At 47.4% G+C, this 10,226-nt stretch overlaps 1 long non-coding RNA gene across 1 annotated transcript in view; it reads right to left on the reverse strand.

Moving 5' to 3' along the window:
- LOC107184368 overlaps positions 1-10,226 on the reverse strand; it is a 33,316-nt gene continuing 23,090 nt past the window's right edge. The window contains exon 3 of the long non-coding RNA XR_001515195.1: positions 1-64. This is a non-coding gene — a long non-coding RNA (uncharacterized LOC107184368). The remainder of the gene's footprint in view (positions 65-10,226) is intronic.

Consider the following 10,226-nt stretch of genomic DNA (forward strand, 5'->3'; position numbering starts at 1 on the left):
GGAGGAGGCCCAAGCAGAACATGGCTCCCATCTCCTCCAGCTCCCGGGTCCCAAACTGCAGGCCCTGCAGGGAGAGAGAGGCCAACAGTGAGCAGGCTGAGCGAGGACCCTCGGAGACGGGGAGGGAGGTCTCCTGGACGCCTCTCCGCCCGCCTGCCACGGGGATTGGAGTGAACGGTATTTCTCGGGCACAGTTCCGTGGGTTTTGTCCTGAGCTTTGTGGACGGACGGATGGATCTCGAGCTGCGTTGCCTGGACACCTGGGGTTGCATAAAAGTACCCCAAAGGCAGAAGGGTGGGTAAGGACGCAAAAGTCATCTCCCCGCACCGAGGTCAAGGCAGGAGAGTTTAAGAACAGTTCACTGCCCTGCTGGCATTGCTAAGTGGTTAGAGCATCAACCTATGAACCAGGAGGCCATGGTTTGATTCCTAGTCAGGGCACATGCCCAGGTTGCAGGTTCAATCCCCTGTCCCCAGGTTAGGGCACATGTGGGAGGCAACCAATCAATGTATCTCTCTCATATCTGTCACCCCTCTCTCTCTCGCCCTCACTCTTACTCTCATTTATTCTTCCTCCCTTCCTCTCTCTCTAAAAATCAATGGAAAAATCTCCTTGGGTGAGGATTTAAAAACAGAAAAAGATTCACTGCTGAAACCAAAGTTTGTGAACAGTCTTCCTAAGAAATACCCTTTTTTATTCTTCCATACAGTTATCGACCAGGGGAGAAAAATGAGGGAGGATCCTTCAATCCCAGAGCTGCCCTGGAGGGGAAGTTATATGACCTATCAGCACCTCCATGTTCCCATCTGTATAATGGGAATAATAATGAAAATCATAATAATACTCCCTATCTCATGGAACTGCTGAGGTCATTCGGGGAGTTTACAATATATAATAAATTCAGATTATACCTTGGCCCACAGCACATTATCCAAGTCTTTATCACAGCATCCACGTGGTCATTATTATCACCAATAATAGCAAATACTTATATAAAAGCAACAGCCAAAATAATACTTGATACACACAGTCCTCCTTAAAACCGTGGCCAAAGCTATGGCCTGCTCTCACTGCTGTCATTTGTCATGACTTGACAAGTTTCAAACAATTCAATAAGAAAAAAATGAGTCATAAATATTAGGAAAATAAATCACATGATCATTATTTGAGGGCTGATTATGGACTAAAACCAAAGAAATGAGGCGAAACAGAAACTCTATTAGATATAAGGCAAGAACTGGGTAAGTAGACAAGTTACAAATTAAATATCCCCAAAATCAATTTTCTTTCTATAAACCTGCAAAGTAAATTATTAAGGATAATAAAAATTCCATTCGCAGGAGCAGCACAGCTATGCAGGATCTGGAAATGGAATTTAATAGTAAATACCCCAAAGGCTGTATGATGAACCCCTGGAGTTTACCAACGGATAACAAGGGAAATTTAAATAAATGAAGAAATGGGCTGAATTCTGAGAAAGCCAAGCCCAGCCCCATGTAATATCTATTCTCCTTATGTTAGTCTATCAAAGCACAGGAAATCAAAATGCCACTGGGCAATTTCAGACCTGGCAAACGAATTCCACTTTAAAAGACCCCATGGCAACCATATCCAGTAATATTATCAGTAAAAAAAAATATATGACCCAGCCAGCATGGCTCAGTGGTTGAGCACCGACCTATGAACAAGGAGGTCATGGTTCAATTCCCAGTCAGGGTACATGCCCAGGTTGTGGGCTAGATCCCAAGTGGGGGCGTGCAGGAGGCAGTCAATTAATGATTCTCTTTCACCATTGATGTTTCTTTCTCTCTCTCTCTCTTCTCTCTCTCTCTCTCTCTCCCTTCCTCTCTGAAATCTATAAAAATAAATATATATTTTTAATCCTCACCTGACGATATGTTTCCATTGATTTTTATAGAGAATGGAAGAGAGAGGGAAAAACAGAGAGAAACATCGATGCACCCCGATCAGGGGCCCGGGTCGAGGAGGAGCCTGCAAGTGAGGTACATGCCCTTGATTGGAATCGAACCCGGGACCCTTTAGTCTGCAGGCTGACGCTCTATCCACTAAGCCAAACTGGCTGGGGCAAAAATATCTATTTTTTAATAAAAATAAAAATAAAAATGTTTAAGTACTTGGAGTTCATTCAAATTCCAGAAATTAGTCTTAAGAGATTGGAAATAAATGAGGCAGGGAATTCATTTAAAATCGTGCCTTCCTTCTGCCCTTCACCCCCCCACACACACATCTGCTTCCTGTGTGGTCCAAACAGCCAACCACTATATGCCCCATTTGCACAGAACCCGTCGCCGACCCTGCGTGACGCTGGGGCTACATCCCCCCCACCCAATTCCCCCAGATCTAGTCATTGAACAGAGTTCTCCTCTTCCTCTGGATGAGCCTGCAGGCAGACCTCAGGACCCCAGCTCTTCAGCGATAGAAGTTCGGACTAGAAGGAGCCTGTGATATGCAAATAGACACTTTCATCTCCATGCAAAGGCAAGGCTTCCCTTAGCCCAGGGTTGGTAGTGAACCTGCCGCTCACATGAGGCTGGGGCTTTGAGAGGGAAGTGTGCAGTGGTTCCTTCTTCTGACTCCAGCGTGTCAAACTCAAAGGCCAACACGGGCCTAATAAACAAGGTTTAGGTGTATGTGAGCCGCAAGAAAACAGAAGCTTCCATTTTCACAGGAACGTAGGTTTATGTCGATAGAGACATGCTGAATACAACGGCTGAGGTAAATGAGTCTAAGTTAACATAAAACAATAAAACATTTTAATAAAAATATTTTTTCTCAGACATGAACATACCAGACACTGAGTAACTACACAGATAAATAAGTGTCACGCAATTAAATCTGTTTCTTGTTCTCCGAGAGCGAAATATTTCCTGTGGCGCACAGCAAACAAGTCAGTCCAAGACGAATGACATGGCCATTGGCTGCTAAAATATTTGCTGCTGGTATTAGTGGAGAGAAATGGTGCGCTTGTGTGTAAGGTGCGTAAGGGAAATGGATGCAACATGGTGATAGTAATCAGTCATTAGCAAACGCTGTAGTTCATTATTAATAACTAGAGGCCCGGTGCACAAAAATCTGTGTACTCGGGTGGGTCCCTCAGCTGGGCCTGTGCCCTCTTGCAGTCTGGGACCCCTTGGAGGATGTCCACCTGCCAACTTAGGCCCGCTCCCCAGGGAACCAGCCTAAGCTGGCAGTCAGACATCCCTCTGACTGCCTGGGAGCCCTTGGGGGATGTCCACTGTAGCTTCAGGGAGCAGACCTAAGCTGCAGTCCGACATCCTTAGCGCTGCCAATGAATATTGTCAAAATTAAGTCATGGAATTTTTATTAAAACGTTTCTTACATACGATTATATTGGCTGGGCCGCAAACATATTCATCGTGGGCCGCATGTGGCCCGCGGGCCGCGAGTTTGACATGCTTGTTCTAACTCAGGGGTGGGCAAACTTTTTGACTCAAGGGCCACAATGGGTTCTTAAACTGGACCGGAGGGCCGGAACAAAAGCATGGATGGAGTGTTTGTGTGAACTAATATAAATTCAAAGTAAACATCATTACATAAAAGGGTACGGTCTTTTTTTTTTTTAGTTTTATTCATGTCAAACGGGCAGGATCCGGCCCACGGGCCGTAGTTTCCCCACGGCTGTTCTAACTCCTATGTTGCAATGTTGAGGGCCTCCTGGGTTAGACCTAACCAAAGGTCAGGAGGAGGAGCGCAGGGTGGGGGGAGGAGGGGTGTATAATTGTTATTCTTGGGACTTTCCCATAGACAGGTCCTCTTATGTCTCACTCTCTTCTGTAATGACTGCTCACACCAGCGCTTTGTAAGGATTCTGAGAATGTTTCCAGGGACGATACCAAAGGAACAGATTTCTTGTTGCTATGTCTTTACTGGACCTTAAGGTGTCGGATGCTAACCTCAAAAGAAAAATAGAGTCTGCCAGCAAGGCTCAATCAGTGGTTGAGCATCTACCTATGGACCAATGACGAGAGACAATCATCGATTGGCTGCAACCCGCACGCCCCCTACTGGGGATCGAGCCCGCTGAGCCCCTTGACCGGGAATCGAACCATGGCCTCCTGGTTCACAGGTCGACGCTCAACCACTGAGCCACGCGGACGGGGCCGGGACAGAGCATTCATTTCTGCAAGACACTATTCCCTACAGGATCTGAAAAAGTCACCTGCATTTAGCAATGACACCAAGTCTTTCTCTGGCATTTTTATATCCTCCTCTTAGTCCCTTTCCCAGCCCATGGGCTAATGGATTTCCACTCCCAACATCACCCCTAATCGATATGTGTATACACACAGACACACACACACACACGGAGCAGTGTCTGCATCTTGTAGCGTCCCACACGCCCCCAACGTCTGCCTGAGGCTGGGTATAAATAAATCGACAGCCCGGTTTCCCACTCGGGCCATGAGAGAATGCCGCTTTCGAATACTAATCAGAATCACCAGCGAAGTGAGGACAGGCCGTGTCAGGGAGCAGTAGAAACCCCGTGCTTACTGGGGCCAGAAAACCAATTAGCCAGAAGCAATTCGGTTGGCCTTTGGGGCGTGTGCAACCAGCTGTATCCTAGCTCTGCGTCTCCTTCTCCGACACGACTGGGGGAGCAGAGACGGGGGCTACTTAGGCTGCAGGACTGTAATGGAGACAGGAGCAGATTAGCCAAAGAAATGAAACTGATAGCTCAGCCGGTGTGGCTCAGTGGTTGAGCGTCGACCTATGAACCAGGAGGTCAGGGTTTGATTCCCGGTCAGGGCACATGCCCGGGTTGCAGGCTCAATCCCCATCCAGTAGGGGGCGTGCAGGAGGCAGCTGATCCATCATTCTCATCATGGATGTTTCTATTTCTCTCCCTATCTCTCTGAAATCAATAAAAATATGTGTTTTTTTTAAAAAAGGAAAGGAAAGGAAACTGATAAATGAGACGGGTGAGGGTGTGAGAAGCAATCCTTGCTGTGAAAGGAACCAGGCACTTGTCCAAAGTAATAGAGGTCAGAGAACCAATGTGGTGGAGGTGGGAGAGAGAACTGGGGGGACAGATTTAAACAAGCAAAGGCAAATAGGATTGCATAAGGAAGGGAGGGGAGAAACCAAAAGTCTAGGACATAAAAACTATTCTTAGTTGCCCGGATGGCATGGCTCAGGGGTTGAGTGTCAACCTATGAACCAGGGGGTCTCGATTTGATTCCCCATCAGGGCACATGCCCGGGTTGTGGGCTCGATCCCCAGTAGGGGGCATGCGGAAGGCAGCCGATCCTTGATTCTCTCTCATCATGGATGTTTCTCTCTCCCCCTCGCCCTTCCTCTCTGAAATCAATAAAAATATATTTTAAAAAAGGAAAAAGAAAAAAAAGAGAGATGTTACACTCCCACCGAGCAAAACTAGATTGAGAAGAGATTCCAGAGCGGCAACCTGTGGGTGCCTGCGGCCACAGGGAGCTCCTATCTGATTTGATGGTTACGGACGTCTTCAGTCCAGGGGAGGATGTGTCTGGTCTTTGTTTCCCCATGGCCGGCTGGCTGGCCGGACTGGCAGGGCCAGGTCATCAGGACAGCCTTCCCCTGAAGGGCACTGGGAGGTCAATGACCACAGCCCTCCTCCGAAAGAACGTCAGCGACCCCTAGAGGACGGGCTTGAAATAACAAGAGGTGCTGACAAGCCTTCATGGCCCCTGCCATCTGCTATCTCTTAGGAATACAAGTTGAGTCCGAATGTGAAAGTTTTTTAAAAACCCACTGTGATGCATTCTATACAGCTTTGCTCAGGGTCCGGGACTCATGAATATCCTCTCTATTTTTTAAAAAATATATTTTATTGAACTCAGAGAGGAAGGGAAAGGGAGAGAGACACAGACACATTAAGGATTAGATTAAGAGAGAATCGTGGATCAGCTGCTTCCTGCACGCCCCCTACTGGGGATAGAGCCTGCAACCCGGGCATGTGCCCTGACTGGGAATCGAACTGTGACCTCATGGTCCATAGGTCAATGCTCAACCACTGAGCCACACTGGCCGTAACTATTTCTTTACAAGATGGATGCATTGAATACAAGTCCATGGACCAAGAGCCATAGACCACTACTGGATCCAGCTGACAAAATGTTTCCATGTGTTTGTTTTTTGGGCCCATGCAGTATTTTTCTCAATGAAATGACTTACCCGTGTCATAAAAGTTAGAACTGTTGGCATTCTAAATAAGCACCATATAAATATTTTTAAATATTTGTTATTGATTTCAGAGAGGAGGAGAGAGAGAAAAACATCAATGATGAGAGAGAATCATGGATCAGCTGCCTCCTGCACGCCCCACACTGGGGATGGAGCCCGCAACCCGGGCATGTGTCCTAGCCGGGGAATTGAACCTTGACCTCCTGGTTCCTAGGTCGCCACTCAACCACTGAGCCACACTGGCTGGGCTCTGGCCTCCTCCATGTGTAAGACTATCTCGGGGAAAGCCACTGTTCGCAGCATCGCGTGTACGGCTGAATTGGAGACCACCAGGACCCACAAAGGCGCTTCTGTAATTTCTCAACGGTGACCCCAAAGAATCCTGGGCCTCACCACCGAACCCACCAAAATCGGAACCCCGAGGGCTGAGGTCTGTCCGATGAGATGCATTTTTTTAGCACGATGATTTCACGCCCATTAAAATCTGAGACCGATTTAATGGCGTTGTGTGTGGGAGGGATACAGGATACACAGGAGACCAAATCCTGAAAACACTCGCGTGAGTAATATCCGAACCTCCTTCGCAGCAGCAAGCCAATCTGGAGATCTGAACCCAGAAGTGGTAGGGGATTTACAAACTAACTGCAAGGTTGTTGGTTTGTTTTTTTTCTCCCTCTCAAGAATCACTGCTCTGCCAATGAACTGTGAAGCCAATAAAATCCCCAAGTTATACTTGCCGGGATTTGGCCTTGGCAGAGAGCAGCGGGGTGAGACTAGCCGCAGGCTACAGAAAATCATCCGAGACCCACATGTATATTCAGGATCCGCAGGTCTGAGCGACCAGGGTGCTCGGGCAGCAAGAATCTAGACCAGTGACGGCGAACCTTTTGAGCTCGGCGTGTCAGCATTTTGAAAACCCTAACTTAACTCTGGTGCTGTGTCACATAGAGAAATTTTTTTGATCTTCGCAACCATAGTAAAACAGAGACTTATATTTTTGATATTCATTTTATATATTTAAACGCCATTTAACAAAGAAAAATCAACCAAAAAATGAGTTCGCGTGTCACCTCTGACACAGGGTCATAGGTTCGCCATCACTGGTCTAGACAGTGTGCTGATGCCATAGTGCCGGCCAATTTGTGATTCGACTTTAGCTACTGGAGCGCTGGAGGACGACAAATCTAAACCGTGCCGGTATCTGACCTTGGAGTTTTTAAATTCAGGTGTTGTTTTTTCTTTGCCTTTTTAATTTTTAAAAAGTATATCTTTATTGATCTCAGAGAGGAAGGGAGAGGAAGAGAGAGAGAGAAGCATCACTGATGAGAGAGAATCATGGATTGGCTGCCTCCTGCACGCCCCCTACTGAGGATGGAGCCCGCAACCCAGGCATGTGCCCTGACTGGGAATCAAACCCTGACCTCCTAGTTCATAGGTCGATGCTCAACCACTGAGCCACACCAGCCGGGCATAAACCCATCTTTTAAAGTATGAATTTGTTTGCCTCTTGTATGTAAATATACGCAAATAACTGTGACTGGCTGCCACATCAGAAGCAGGTAGCAGTCTGTGGATCGGATGCGGACTCGGGGAGTCAGTGTCGGCCACAGGACTGAGTTGTAGAACGTGCGGTTGGCGTCGGATGATTGGTCCAATTGGGGAGAAGCCGCACACCTGGTGTCAGATAGGGACGGATCCCGTGTGTTTCCTTTCAGAAAGGCGAGGGAGGGTTTTTTGAAAATAAGACACCACAAACCCTGACTGGTGTGGCTCAGTGGATAGAGTGTCGGCCTGCGCACTCAAGGGTCACGGGTTCGATTCCGGTCAAGGGCATGTACCTTGGTTGCGGGCACATCCCTAGTGGGGGGTGTGCAGGAGGCAGCTGATCGGTGTTTCTCTCTCATCGATGTTTCTAACTCTCTATCCCTCTCCCTTCCTCTCTGTAAAAAAATCAATAAAATATATTAAAAAAGAAAATAAGACACCACAAGAACAGATGGTAAAGGCAAAGACTGATCAACCGGCCTAGGTCTAATTAGGAACCTTGGTTTATCAATCACAATACATCCCAGAGCAGCCATGGGCAAACTACGGCCCGCAGACTGGATCCGGCCCGTTTGAAATGAATAAAACTAAAAAAAAAAAAAAAAAAGACGGTGCCCTTTTATGTAATGATGTTTACTTTGAATTTATATTAGTTCACACAAACACTCCATCCATGCTTTTGTTCCGGCCCTCCGGTCCAGTTTAAGAACCCATTGTGGCCCTCGAGTCACAAAGTTTGCCCACCCCTGTCCCAGAGAGAGTGGGTGAAAAGTCCAGCCACATTCTGATTTCAGATAGGAGAACGTATTGGCGCTACTTACAACGACCAAAGAAGTAGAATAAAAATAGAAAGAGCACCGGTGGTCCATTAGAAATTCATACTTTTAAAAAACCCAGAAAAAATGAGCCAAGAATGTGAACACTTCTCAGGGGGGAAAAAAACCCACAAAACAAAACAGGAAAACCACAAACAAACACAGCAATAACCCCTAGCCCTGTGAAATGCGCTTGACCTCATTTAGCAATTAGCAACATTGTAATGAAAATCACGTGGAAAGAGATTTCATCTCCCCCACGCAAGTAAAACATAGGAAGTCAGAGATCCTAAGTATTGTCGAAGAAAGGGTGACATTTTCTCCCAGTGCTAGAGTGGGGGGAGCTAGGATAACTATTTTGGGAAACAGTGTGGGGTTTATTCAGCAAAACCAAACATACTCATACCCTAGAACTCAACAACCTGAGTATATATGCCTCCATATATACTCCTCAAAGACATTTTTGCCAATATATACCCGGAGACAGGCATGAACAAGAATAGTTAAAGCAAGCCCCCTAGCCGGTTTGGCTCAGTGGATAGAGCGTCGGCCTCCGGACTGAAGGGTCCTGGGTTCGAGTCCGGTCAAGGGCAGGTGCCCCGGTGGCAGGCTCCCGGCTCTTTGGGGCCTATGCACGAGGCAACCAATCGATGTGTCTCTTTCACATCAGTGTTTTCTCTCTGTCTTTCCCTCTCTCTTCCACTCTCTCTAAAAAAATCAATGGAAAAATATCCCCAGGGGAGGATTAAAAAAAAAGAAAAGAATAATATTAAAAGCAATATCGTCCATAAGTGTAAAACCATAAAAACCCCCAAACAACCCAAGTAGGCACTGAGGATATAAGGCAGTGATGGCGAACCTTTTGAGCTCAAAGTAGGCACTGGTGCTGTGTCCCATGTAGAACTTTTTTGATATCTGCAACCACAGTAAAACAAAGACTTACATTTTTTGATATTTATTTTATATATTTAAATGCCATTTCACAAAGAAAAATCAACCAAAAAAGTGAGTTTGCGTGTCAGAGGTTCTCCTGTCACAGGTTCGCCATCACTGATATAAGGGATGGACCCACGGTGGCACCGCGACCTGACATACCTGAAGGAGGGGGGCGGTCTCAGCATTTTTCTCGGCTTCTCCTCGTGGTTGCAAAGGGGCTGCCACAGCTCCAGCCATCACATCTGTTCTCCGGTCCAGGCCGGTCCCGAACCTGGGTAACTGGCCCTTTACATTCCGGACACGGCCTGGGGTCTCTCAGTTACATTTCCAGGGGCCTGGTTGACCTCCTGCAGATGGTCCACGCTTCCCAGCCCAACGTGAAACCTTTTCTGTCCATGTCTCCCCCCCACACATTCCACGTCTCTTCCATCTTAAGCCGTCCTCCTCATGCTAGGTGGCCGTAACCCTTGCTTGCAGTGTGAGGTGCCCCAGCAAAACAAGCACCAATTACCCACCCCCCGAGCCGGTATGGCTCAGTGGTTAGAGCGTCGGCCTGCGGACTGGAGGGTCCCGGGCAGGTACTGCGGTCGCAGGCTCCACCCCCGGCCCAGGCCCTGCTCTGGGCACAGGCAGGGCATCGGTATTTCTCTCTGTCTTTCCCTCTCCCTTCCGCTCTCTTTAAATATCCATGGAAAAATATCCTCGGGTGAAGATGAAAACACACAGCA

The sequence above is a fragment of the Myotis davidii genome, unplaced genomic scaffold (assembly GCF_000327345.1).
Source record: "Myotis davidii unplaced genomic scaffold, ASM32734v1 scaffold164, whole genome shotgun sequence".
In the NCBI taxonomy this organism is placed as follows: Eukaryota; Metazoa; Chordata; class Mammalia; order Chiroptera; family Vespertilionidae; genus Myotis; species Myotis davidii.